This window comes from Heterocephalus glaber, unplaced genomic scaffold (genome assembly GCF_053883595.1).
Source record: "Heterocephalus glaber isolate CG9 unplaced genomic scaffold, H.glaber_assembly_v1.0 deba00001600, whole genome shotgun sequence".
In the NCBI taxonomy this organism is placed as follows: domain Eukaryota; kingdom Metazoa; phylum Chordata; class Mammalia; order Rodentia; family Bathyergidae; genus Heterocephalus; species Heterocephalus glaber.
Window position 1 is genome coordinate 15799185 of NW_028258372.1, and position 12008 is coordinate 15811192.

The 12008-nt window shown below is 41.1% G+C and overlaps 1 protein-coding gene across 3 annotated transcripts in view; it reads right to left on the reverse strand.

Annotated features, from left to right (window-relative positions):
- Sec16b (SEC16 homolog B, endoplasmic reticulum export factor) overlaps positions 1-11874 on the reverse strand; it is a 75328-nt gene extending 63454 nt beyond the window's left edge. Inside the window, exons 1-2 of one of the 3 annotated variants that reach the window (XM_021265378.2) lie at positions 9058-11874; positions 4849-4948 (exon numbers count right to left, since the gene is read on the reverse strand). The gene's annotated coding sequence lies outside the window, so the exon portion shown is untranslated. Of the gene's footprint in view, positions 1-4848 lie in introns of all 3 variants that reach the window. The other 2 variants (XM_087194367.1, XM_087194365.1) reach the window with 2 other exon arrangements.
- Positions 11875-12008: the final 134 nt, after the last annotated feature.

The window sequence follows — 12008 nt, forward strand, 5'->3', positions numbered from 1 at the left end:
TGAAACAGAAAGAAAAGGGGCAAAGGGAAAGGGGAAGTGAGAGAGGTAGGGGAATGAAAAGAAGAGAATGGAATTAATATGAGAAAATGAAAAAAATGGAAACAAAGTCTTTGTAAATAGGGAGGGATGGAGGGGTTGAAGGGAGGGAAGGGGAAGGGAGAGAAAATAAGAACCAAGATATATTATGTAAAGGTACAAATTTCCAATGATGAATGTCATTATATTGTATACCTAAAATGTACCAATAAAAATTTTTTAAAGAGACATATTTGGAAAATGTGCAACAAAAACATATATTCATACATTCAAATGCCTACTTTTTGCTTGATTCAGACATCTTGGGTAAATTGGTTACTAGGCTTGTCTGAATACTACTAAACTCTTGACTAAAAGGTAGGAAATGGAATGACTGATAAGCTCCCAAATATCTCTTTTGAGTCTTGTAGGTAGATCCTTTCAAGATCATCAGATTAGAGGCATTAAGCATGACTTCACTGAACCAAAAGTCATTGTAGAAGTAATGATCATCACCAAAGTATGATAGTGAGAGCGAGTGGCAGAAGACAGGAGAAGGGGTTATTAGAGGTAAGAAGCTTAAAGATCCAAGAGACCAAATAACTAGATTATCTATACCACTGGTTCTCAAATTTGACCACATTCTAGAATGATCTGGAAGCTCTTAAAAATCAATATGTATGCCTCTTACTCCCCCAAAATTCAGGCTCAATTGGTTGGAAACAGGGAGAGAGGAAGAGAGAAGAGTAGTCCCAAATAATTTTCTTTTGTCAGTAACTCGGGATCGAACTGGAGATCATGCATGATAAGCAAATGCTCTACCACTGAGCTATATCCCCAACCCTAATCCCAGATAATTTAAAGTGCAACTAGGATTAGGAGAAAGTGGCAGCCCATGCAATCACCAAGAGAGGGCAGGAGTGGTGATAAAGAATACCAGTGAGCCAGGAGAGCTCCAAGCTTCACTGAGAAGAAAGGATAATTTCAGGGTGTAGGTTACTACAGTATGGCAGGTGTATGGGTATTCTGATGGCCTATGCCTCCAAAATGGGGGCTGGAGTGGGGGGAGCAGGAAGCAGAGGGTTAAGGAGATATTCTAAGAGTGGCTGTGAGGAGCAAGAGGACATCTGCCCACCAACAGGCCCCAGCTCAGTTGAGAAGAGTCCTCTGTTTCCCCAGGAAAGACCTAGGGTTCACTCAGAGCAAAATCTGGTGGGTGACATTCATAAAGATGTTGAAAATTCGGAAGAAGGATTTGGGAGTCAGAAGAATGGGGGATGAAACCAAATAAGGGGCTGTCTAGGTATGGAGCGAGTTAAGTAGGGAGCAGAGCCTGGGAATTAATACTTAGATAATCATACGATGGGATTAGTACCATGGCCCTTCGGGGCAAGTTGGTAATCGATTCTAACTAAAGCCTCTCTTTGTACAGTCACATTTCACTTTGATGACAGGATTTGTTCTGAGAAACGCATTGTTAGGCAATTTTGTTGTGGGAACATGCATTTACACAAACCTAGATGTTATACGTCAATCATTCAGCATGCCCTCAAAAGAGGTGGTAAACCCAAGAAATATGAGGCTGCCAGCAGCATAACGTGGCATACTGCAGTGAACTTTTTTTATAAGTAGAAGGAGTGTACTCCAAAATAACAATAAAAAGTATAGCATGGTGCCTACGTAAACCAGTAACATAATCATGCATTATTATTATCAAGTATTTACCGTATGCAATTGTACATGCTATACTTTTGTACACTAGTAGCACAATAGGTTTGTTTAATCAGCATCATTATAAGCATGTTAATAGTGTTTGTACTACAATGATGTTACAATGGCTACAGGGTACCTAGGCAACAGGAATTTTTCAGCTCCATCATAATCCTATAAGATCACTGTGATATTTATGAAAATAAAAAAGCACTGTTAAGTAGCACAGGGCTATATTTTATTTAAGCTCTTGGGCAGTGTGCTAGTTTCCTGTGGCTATTATAACAAATTACCACAAACTTGGTGTCTTAAAACCATAAGAATTTATTTGCCCATAGTTCTAGAGGCCAGAAATCCAAATCTAGGTGTCAGCAGGGTTCTGCTTGCTCTGAAGGTTCTGGAGAAGAATCCTTCCTTGCCTCTTCCTAGGTTCCAGTGGCCCCCAACAGTCCTCTGATCCCTTGACTTGTAGCTGCATTGCTCCAATTGCTGCCTCTGCCTTCCCATGGGCATCTTCCCTCTGCAGATGTTCAAATCTCTGTCCCCTAATAAGGACACCAAACTTTGGATTTAGGGCCCCACCCTAAGTTAGTATGAGCCAATCTTAACTTCATTACATCTGCAAAGACTCTATGTCCAAAATATATTCATAGGTACCAAGGGCTAGGATTTCGACATATCTTTTAGGAGACAAAGTTCAACCCACCATGGACAGTTCATAGAAGTAATGTGCCACTGAGTCTAATATTTACACACAAGGAACACAGGCTATTTGGGCCACTATGAAATCCATCAAGAGCCTGTCACCTCAGCCAGAAGAGGGTAAGCAATGGGCTTTCTTAATAGACCTCGGGGTCCAAGCAGAAGAAAGGGTCGTCTGACCAACTGAACACACAGCCCAGTGGGCCTTCTTCAAACCTGCCTGAGGGAGAGAACAAACCTGATTCAGGGAAAACTCAACCTCATAGTGTCTAAACAATTCAAACAAACTTTCTTTTCAGGGCAGGTCAGCAGTATCTTTCAAAATACATATAGCACATATTTGATGAGCAGCCACAAATTGACAAGATAATGAAAGCCTAAACGATTTCCTGCTATCTCACCATTAGCAGAAAGCAGTGAAACTAGAAAGATAAAGACAGAGAAAATGACCTGTGTTGTACTATAAATCCCAAATTTAGTTAAGTGGATAATGCACTCCACCAATCAATTATGAAGGATTAAGTGCCTAATATTGCAACATTGACACAAGAGAAATAAAATGCACACCACCATCTTGAAAGAAATTTATCTACCAGATGGGGATGTGAAAAACTAGAGCCACATAATAAAGACTAGGTATAATTACTTACTGTTATATAATGTAGGTAGACTTAATAACATAGAAATTTTTAAATAGGAGAGATTAATTACTCTAAGCTTAGCCAAACTGGACTTTCTAAAGTTTGACAAGTATTTCTTTCTGGCCCATTCTGTGGGTTCCACTCACCAGGCTGGCTGGACCCTAACCCCTTAGCTCTCACTCCATGAGATTCCCAGCATCCCTGTTTTACCAAGGGTCACAGATAGCTTGTAAATCAGAAACTGAGCCCAACTCTTTAATCCCCAAGTCACAGGCTTTCTCTACAGCTCACGAGAAAATGAGTACAGTTTGGAAAAGTAAGAGAAAACCCAAAAAAAGTATCTCTTATGTGCGGGAAACAGGATTAATATTTTATTATTACATTTAGTTTGTTGGCTCCTGAGAGGGAGCCTGTGTCCCCAGATGAGAAGCTGCTGTCAGTCCCTTAAAATATCTGCTCTTAAACTATCTGGGTCAGTGAGAAGAGGATCACAAGGTCTCCTTGTGGTTATTTTTAACTTAAAAAAGAAAACCTTTAAAAGAAAGGATAAAAATAAATAAATCAGAAATGGTATAAACTGAAAAGGGAACTATTACACAGGAAGGGCCTGGTTATTGCCCCTGACGGGGAGCTGCAAGGAGGGGTCCCTGGGGAAGTCACAGGGGTTCCTGACTCCATTAGAACTGGAAACATGACCTGGAATCCACATCGGAAAATACACCTGAGAAGGGAGCAGAGAAAAAGATGGGAGATATGCAAGCCCTGGCCTGCTTGCCTACAGAAATACTTTCTTCAGAGAAGGGGGAAAGGAACCTAGAAAACCTGTTCTAGCTTCTACCACTGACTTCTATCCATAATCTTCAAAACACAAAGCAAGGAAAGGGAATCTTTTAAGTAATCACCCTGTGTGACCTGAAAACATGACCAACTGGACACGTGACTGCTGTTTTTCTTGAGAAAGAAAGATATTCTGAGCACTACTTCAGGGTTTTTTTTTTGTTTTTGCTTTTGTTTTGTTTTGTTGCCACCGGGGATCGAACTTGGGACCTTGCACTTATGAGGTAAGCGGTGGAACCACTGAGCTAAATCCCCTGGCCCTACTTCAGAGTTTTTGAGGAAAATCAGCAAACTTCCTTCACAGCTTTCAAAAATCAACACAAAGACATGAGGAATAAGGAAGGAATCCCAGCACCTGGAAGAGAGAGGTTCCTGCAAAGCCTCCCAGTATGTCCTGTGTCAAAGGCAGTGCAGGAGAACAGGAGGTTGCCCTTGGTCTAAGGCAAGACAGGCACAAACACGTGTGGGGCTCCCGACAGAGGAAACAGTATGGGCTGTAGGCTCTGAGTCTGAGGAGTTGACTGCCTGGTTGCATCTCTAACCCGGGCCTGGCTGCATCATTCAATGAGTGTTTATTGAATATCATTTAAGAATAAGACTTACATATACGGGGCAACAAGACAACTCTATGGTTGTCTGGGGGATGGAGTATTTGGGGCAGGAGTGCTGAGGAGACGAAGGCCAAGGTGAGCTGCTTTCAGGAAGCAATGAGGCTTCAGTGAGAGATCTGCTCCTCAGCACAGTGGGTGCCCACAGGCACAGTGGTAAGGAGAGCTCTCACTGGGACCTACAATGTGCCTGGCACTATGCTAGTGCATCCCAGTTATCTCTTCGAACCCTCACTGCAGCTCAGTGATGAGGGGGTAACTGTATGTTTTATAGATTGGAAACTGAGGTCATACCAGTAATTGATTGTGAAATCAAAATTCAAAGCCAGTCTTACCTGGCTTACAGGCCATTCTCTTTCCACCAGGCCACACAGAAAATAAGGTCAGTGAGTTCTTTGAGGTGGTGCTCGAAAGCCAGATGAAACAGGTCATGTGCTAAGGAGGAAAAGGAGGGTGTTCATTGACAGTTCTGTCTTCCTGCTGTGCCGTGCCCTGAGGCCAGAGTTCCAAGTGATACACAGGGAATTTGGAGGGCTCTTTGGTCAAGACATGCTGTACCTCCCCCAGATCTCCATCAATTTTCCCACCATAGTGGACTGCAATGGCCATCCTGAAAGGAAATTCCATGGCCATATTTTCCTGACTTCCTTAAATCCTAAATCTGTGAGAAGCCATAAGATGCTAGTCTCCATGGTTTCTCTCATTTAGCCCCAGTGCTGGCCTTTTTAGAGTTCCTAAGAACTACAAGAATCTCAAAGTCACCTCAAAACCAAATCATCCCAGTCTTGGAGGTGGCATCTTACCACCCGAACATCCAAATATGAAATGACATGCTTGCAAAGGTCTCTTTACCATTAGTTTTCTCACCAGATCTTCCCGGAGTTGGAGAACAATGATGAGAGAAGTATATGCACTCTCTACCACCCTAGAGGACCAAGGGTTATTCCCTGCCCTCTGTCCTCTCTTCCTCTCTGAGTTAGGAAACACTGGTCCCTAGTGAGGCCAGATGCAGGAAGGGAAAGATGAAGGCCCCCCCTCCTGGAGAGCAGGGAACTGGTAATGCCACAGCCAAAGAGGAAATCCTTGAGTTCATAAAGATAACCTCGGTTTATCAATGACAAAACACTTCCAGAATCACTTTATTTGAGACTCTCAGAATAGTTAGGCAGGTTTTAACATTATCACTTGCCCTCCAATCCCAGCTCCTGCCCCTTTTTTTCAGTACTGGGGACTGAACCCAGCTATTTCTTTTAGGCAGGGTTTTGCTAAATTACTCAGGCTAGGCCTGAAGTTGCAACCTTTCTGTCTAAGTCTTCCAGAGTGCTGGGACTACAGGGATGTCCCTCCACATCCAGTCTTGTTTTTTAACAACTGAACAAAGCCAGGCCCCTAGGACAGAAGTGACTCCTTAAGGTCATAGAGTTAATACTTGCACGTAGGCCCTCTCTGCCAAAGTCTGTGCTCTCTGCTCTCTGGCCTGTCCAATCAGGAATCCTGCTTTGGAAAAAAATGTTTAATGTCATTCCCTCTGACCATTAATGGTCATTTCATTATGATGGAAGCCTAATGGTCATTCCCTATGATGTTATCTTCCAAAAATAGAGATTTAACCACATCTAGTTTTATTTCATAATCTGCTATGAATCCTCTAACAATACAAATCTTCCCCTTGTAATGTTTGATTTTGGTCACCACAAACTTGGAAAGTAGTAAGTTCTATATGATTACTATTCCTGTGTAAAAAAGTGCTATTTTTACCTGGCCCTAAAACTATTCCTTTAAAAAAGATAAAGTTATCCTTAGTTCTTATGCTCTGGGATTTAATAAGTTCATTTTTATCCCATGATTTTCATTATTTTTTAAATTTCAATCATATTTCTCTTTCAGCCTGTGTCTTTCTAGAATGAAGAGCCCTAATTCTTTTATCATCCCTCAGCAGAAAAAAAGGCTTTCTATCTTCTTGATCAAATGAGTTGTCCTTCTCTAGACCTTGTCTGGCTCTGCATGTCTTTGAAGTACATCAGATCACCAGGCCCCCGTCACTTTATCTATTATTCTGTATAAAAGGGCAGGATGACTTCAACTCAATTGTAAAAATATTTGAGAGACATTTTAAAAATCAAACAGTTCTATCACTGTGTCAGCCTAGCATAGGCTGAAAGAAATATACATTTTTGCTTCAACTCCAAAATAAATTTAAACACACTAGCACAACCTTGTAATCTATTATGAAAATGACAATGTGCAAAGCACTTTCGTGTCTCATCATTTCTACCAGCAAGATACAAAAACATACTATTTCTCTTATATTTCACAACAGAAAAAGTAAAAAGATGAGTGTAGCCCAAGATCAAAGAGCTGAAGCTGGGCGTGATGGCATGTCTGAACACCAGCACTAAGGAAGCTGAGACAGGAAGATCATAAGTTTGAGACCAACCTGAGCTACATAGAGAGTTCAAGTCCAGCCTGGATTATATAGTGAGACATTGTCTCAAAAACCAAAGCAAAAAAAAAAAAAGAAAAACCAGAGCTGGAATTAGAGCCCCAGTACCTGGCCCTCCAGTGAGAGGATGGTGCTTTTACCACAGAACAGCACAACCTTCCTTGTAACTGTATGTTATTTACTTTAAATCCCAAACTGCACCTTCTCTAAATCTCCTTTGGTGATCCATACGAGGACAGCCATGAAATTCTCAATAGCTCTATTAGAAAGAAACATTGTTATGGCTGGTCTGTACTCTCTTCCTGTCTCTTTCTGCACTCTCCATGGCTAATCTCAGCCAAACCATAAATGACTGCCAGATTTGATTTGTGTTTCTAGGCTACACCTCTCTTTGGAACACCAAATACTTACTTGACCTCTCTTAGATACCTCACTATGTACAAAACTTACTCTTCTTCTGCGCTAATATACCCCTTCCCACTGCCAAAACCCAATTTCCTCGATTTTCTTCCTCCCAAACACATGTTCAGAAAGCTAGGAGGCACTTTGACATTTCCCTCTCTTTTTCTGCCCCCTCCACATGTCCAGTCTAACATCAAGTCCTTTTGCTTCTCCCTCTTTCACAACTCTCCTTTCTTTCCATTTCCCTCCTTCCCCTGCCCTCATTACCATCCTACTCTAAGCTACAAGGATCTCTCATTTGGACTTGAATGGATCCCTCACTGGTCTATTCATTTCCTATTTTTTTCTCTCCATTGCTGGGGAGATTCTTCCAAAATGCCATCCTGGTGATGTCACCCGTTCCCCACTCATGCTTAGAACACTTCAGGGGCTTTCCAGGTAAAGTCAAAACTCGCACAACTTGCCTACAAATCCCTGCCTAATCCAGGCCCCACCTTCAGCCTCATCTTAAAACACTTGCCTTAATTTCTAGAGCTGCAGCCCCACTAGCCCTTCTTAGTTTCTTTTACTCACCATGTTTTCATTAGCCAGAGTCCTGTAATGTTCCTCTCTTTCTGCCCTAAATTCCCAGACGCTTCCTCAGGTAGAGGTTTGAGAAGCAATCTGCAGAGAGATCTTCTTGACCTCCCTGAACTGAGACCCCCATTTTACCTTACTTGGACCTGTGGTTCAGCATGGTTCTGTGCCTCTGATTAATGTCTGTCTCCCGCTAGATTTGTAGCTTTTGCTCACCATTGTATTCTGGATGTGCATGTGAATAAGCTCACTAGTACATCCTCACTACAGAACACCAAGTGGCTGATAAAGAACAAGGAAGTACTCTATATTTACTAATATGAATGATGTCCATGATACATTATTGATTAAAAATAGCACATTAAGAGTAGGGATCTAGCTAGCTCAGTGGTACAGTGCATGCTTACTTAGCATTTGTGAGGCCCTGGGTTCAATTCCTAGCACTGCAATAAACCAAACAAACCAAGAACAACATAGACTATTTTTAAATCATATATATATACATTACTTTTTTAAAAACTGTGTGTTCTGCAAGGCTACACCAGACTGCTTATTGGGGTTTCCTTGGAGAATGGGAATGAGACAGTATAGAAAAAAACAGTATAATAACAATTTCTTCTTCTAGGTGGCTTGACTTCACAATAACCATGTAATATTATTGTACTTATATTAACAATGCCATTTTTAAAATAATGATACAATTCACTAAAGCTCAGGAAACTGACCACTTTTAAATACAGTCAAAACCAGAAAAAAAAAATTTATTCTTCAACAATGATAAAATTCTAGAAACCAGGGGGTATTCAATTCAGATCTCCAATTTAGCAATAATCTCTGAAGATAAAGAGAACAACTAGAAATGCCAGAGTTCATTTAAGTCTTCTGCTTGACTTTATGAATAAAAAAGATGTTGAAAAATCACTGCTCTTTAATCCTCTTATGCAATCTTACAAGGAAAAATAAAATAACAGCATGAATTTTTCTTAGTTTATGTACATTTTCTTATTAACTACAGGTGAGTGTATAAAGCACCCCTGTTTCCTTTCACTTGTCAAATAACAAAGATTTTGTCTTTACCATAGCTCAAGCAGAAAAGATAGTTTTCTAAATTAGTGAGAATTACCGAGGAAGGAGCAGAGTCAAATACACTGGTGAGGTGGTGACGGGTTCATTCCATGACTGAGGGCAGAAGTGTTCTCTCATCACTGTGGTTGTTGAGAGAAGGGTGCAGGTGGGAAGCCCCACGGTTACTGAAAAAGGAGAACCAGGTGTGTGGGTGTGATTTCTCCAGCAGGCAGCCTGCAAGGAAGAGCTGGGAAAAGTCTGTGAATATAGAATAAATACTGTCACTGGGAGCTGCATTGATTCTTTTTTCAGGCTAATGGCTCAGATGGTAGAACCACCAAACAATGACTAAGATATGAGTCAAATGCTTTCAAATCAAAATCACTCCAATGAAGCAGTAAGACAGGCAAACAGAGAACAGGTCATTAGGGGTTCTAACCAATACTTGCTAAATGTGGAGAAATTCACTCTCCTTAATGATTGCCTTTTTCCATCTAAGTCATTCTGACATTAGTGAACTAGGGACATTCCATCTTTATTGCTTGTGACACCTCTGGATCAGCTCTGCACAGTGAAGGCAGCTTTTGGCTAGGTTCACATGCTTGCCTTGATCCTGATTTGTCTTCATTCTCTCTCAGGGTCCATCCAGCATGTCTTCAGTGATGCCAATGGGTGTCAAGTAATTTTTAAATTATGCACCCTCAAAATTGAGTTTCTGAGATTTTTTGAAAACTTTCATTTAAATATTAAAATAGCTTCTATAAAGATGAAGTGGAGCTGGGAGAGGGGAGCAGAGGAAAAGCATATTAAAGGAGTCACAGGGAAGCTCCCAGAAGGCTTCACCCACCAGTTGAGACACAGAAGAGGCAGCAGCTTGTCCTATGGCCCATGTGGAAATACCACATGGGCCCACAAAAGACTCGTGAATGATTTCCCTGACATTTTTCCCCTCTCCACCCCATGCTATTTTGTTTCAAGTTCTTTCCCCAAATGTTCATCCATTTTTTTTCTGTGTGTGTGTGTGTGTGTGTGTGTGTGTGTGTGTTTCTGTGTTTCTGTGACAGGGTCTTGCTATGTAGTTCAGGCTGGTCTTGAACTCACTATGTAGCTCAGGCTGGCCTTGAACTTGTGGTGATCCTCCTACCTCAGTCTCCCAAGTGCTGGGATTACAGGTGTGTACCACCATGCCTGGCAAATGTTCACTTATTTTATAATTCTGTTCTTTTAAAAAAAAATCTTCTCACGAAGAGATTCTGAGACAGGTATTTTTACCTATCAGAAAACTAAGCCTTTTAGCACATTTATTGGAAAAGGATCTCATAAAGAATAAACAGAAATATCTACATCCCTCCTGAATCAGACGTGTTTTTATTCCAGCCCCACCTTCTCCTTTTTTGACTATTATCAGCCCTGCAGTAAGAGGAATAGAGTACAGATGGGCCTCCAACTCACAATGAGATTATGCCTCCATAAACCCATCACAAGTTGAAAATACTATAAGTCAAAAATGCATCTAATACAACTAACCTACCAAACATCACAGCTTACAAGAATACACTGTACAGCAGCTGTCCACAACCTTCTTGGCACCAGGGACTGGTTTCATGGAAAACAATTTTTTCATGGACAGGGTGGGAGTAGGAGTTGGAATTGAGGGGTTAGGGATGGGAAGTGGGGTTTCAGGATGATTCAAGCACATTGCATTTACTGTGCATTTTATTTCTAACATTATTACATTATAATACATAATGAAATAATTATACAACTCACCATAATGTAGAATTGCTAGCCACTCACTGACAGGGTTTTGATATTGAGTCTAGGAACAGTTGATTTATCATAGTCTCTGTGCAAACCTCTCTGCTGTTAATGTGCACTTGCAACCACTCCTCAGTACCAGCATCACCACCTCAGATCATCAGGAATAAGATTTTCATAAAAAGCACAAAACCTAGATCCCTCAAATACGCAGTTCACAGTAGGTCCATGCTCCAATGAGAATCTAATGTTGATCTGACAGGAAGCAGAGCTCAGGTGGTTATGCGAAGGGCTGTAAATACGGATAAGGATTGGCTTCCTTGTCCAACACTTCCTTCCTGCTGTGCAGTCCAGTCCCTAAAAGGCCAAAGACCAGTAGTGCTCTGTGGTTTGGGGAGCCCTGCTGTAGAGTATCCATTATTTAATCATTTGAAACAAGTGACTCTGACTCGTAGCTGCACTTTGTAACTCAGGCAGGAAGAGACCAAAATTCAAAGGTTTCTTTTATAGAATGCGTATCACTTTGATACAATCAAAAAGTGGGAAGATTCTAAGTCAAAACACCATAAATCATGGGCCAGCACCCAGCAGAAGTGTAGGGCCCACAGACCAGGGACCAGATTGGGGACTGGAGCTTCCTCCAATCTAAACCCAGCACTGTACACACACTCTCTGTTTCCCTTCCTATATCCATTCCCTTAAAAGTAAGGGTAGGGCCGGGGATTTAGCTCAGTGGTGCTGCCGCCTGCCCTGCAAGCACAAGGACCTGAGTTCGATCTCCGGTATCAAAAAAAAAGTGAGGTTAACATATTTGTTAAATGTTTGTAATTGTGGCAAAATACACATAAAATTTACCATTTTATGTTATCCTTTCTTCATTGTAACTTTTTAAAGTATATAGTTCAATAGCATTAAGTGCACTCCCACTCTAGTGCAATCATCACCATTATCTACCTTCATAACGTTTTTATCTTCTCAAAGTGAAACTGAATAGCCATGAAATAACTCCCATTCCCCCTCGTCCCCTGGTAACCACCATTATACTTTCTGCTTCTATGAATCTGACTATTCCAGGTATTCATGGAATCATAGACTATTTGCCTTTTTTTAGTCTGGCTTATTTCACACAGAATATCCTCAAGATTCATCCATGTTGCAGCATATGTTAGAATTTTATTCCTTTTAAAGGTTGAACAATATTCCACTGTATAGACATACCATATTCATCCATTCACCTGTCAGTGGATATCT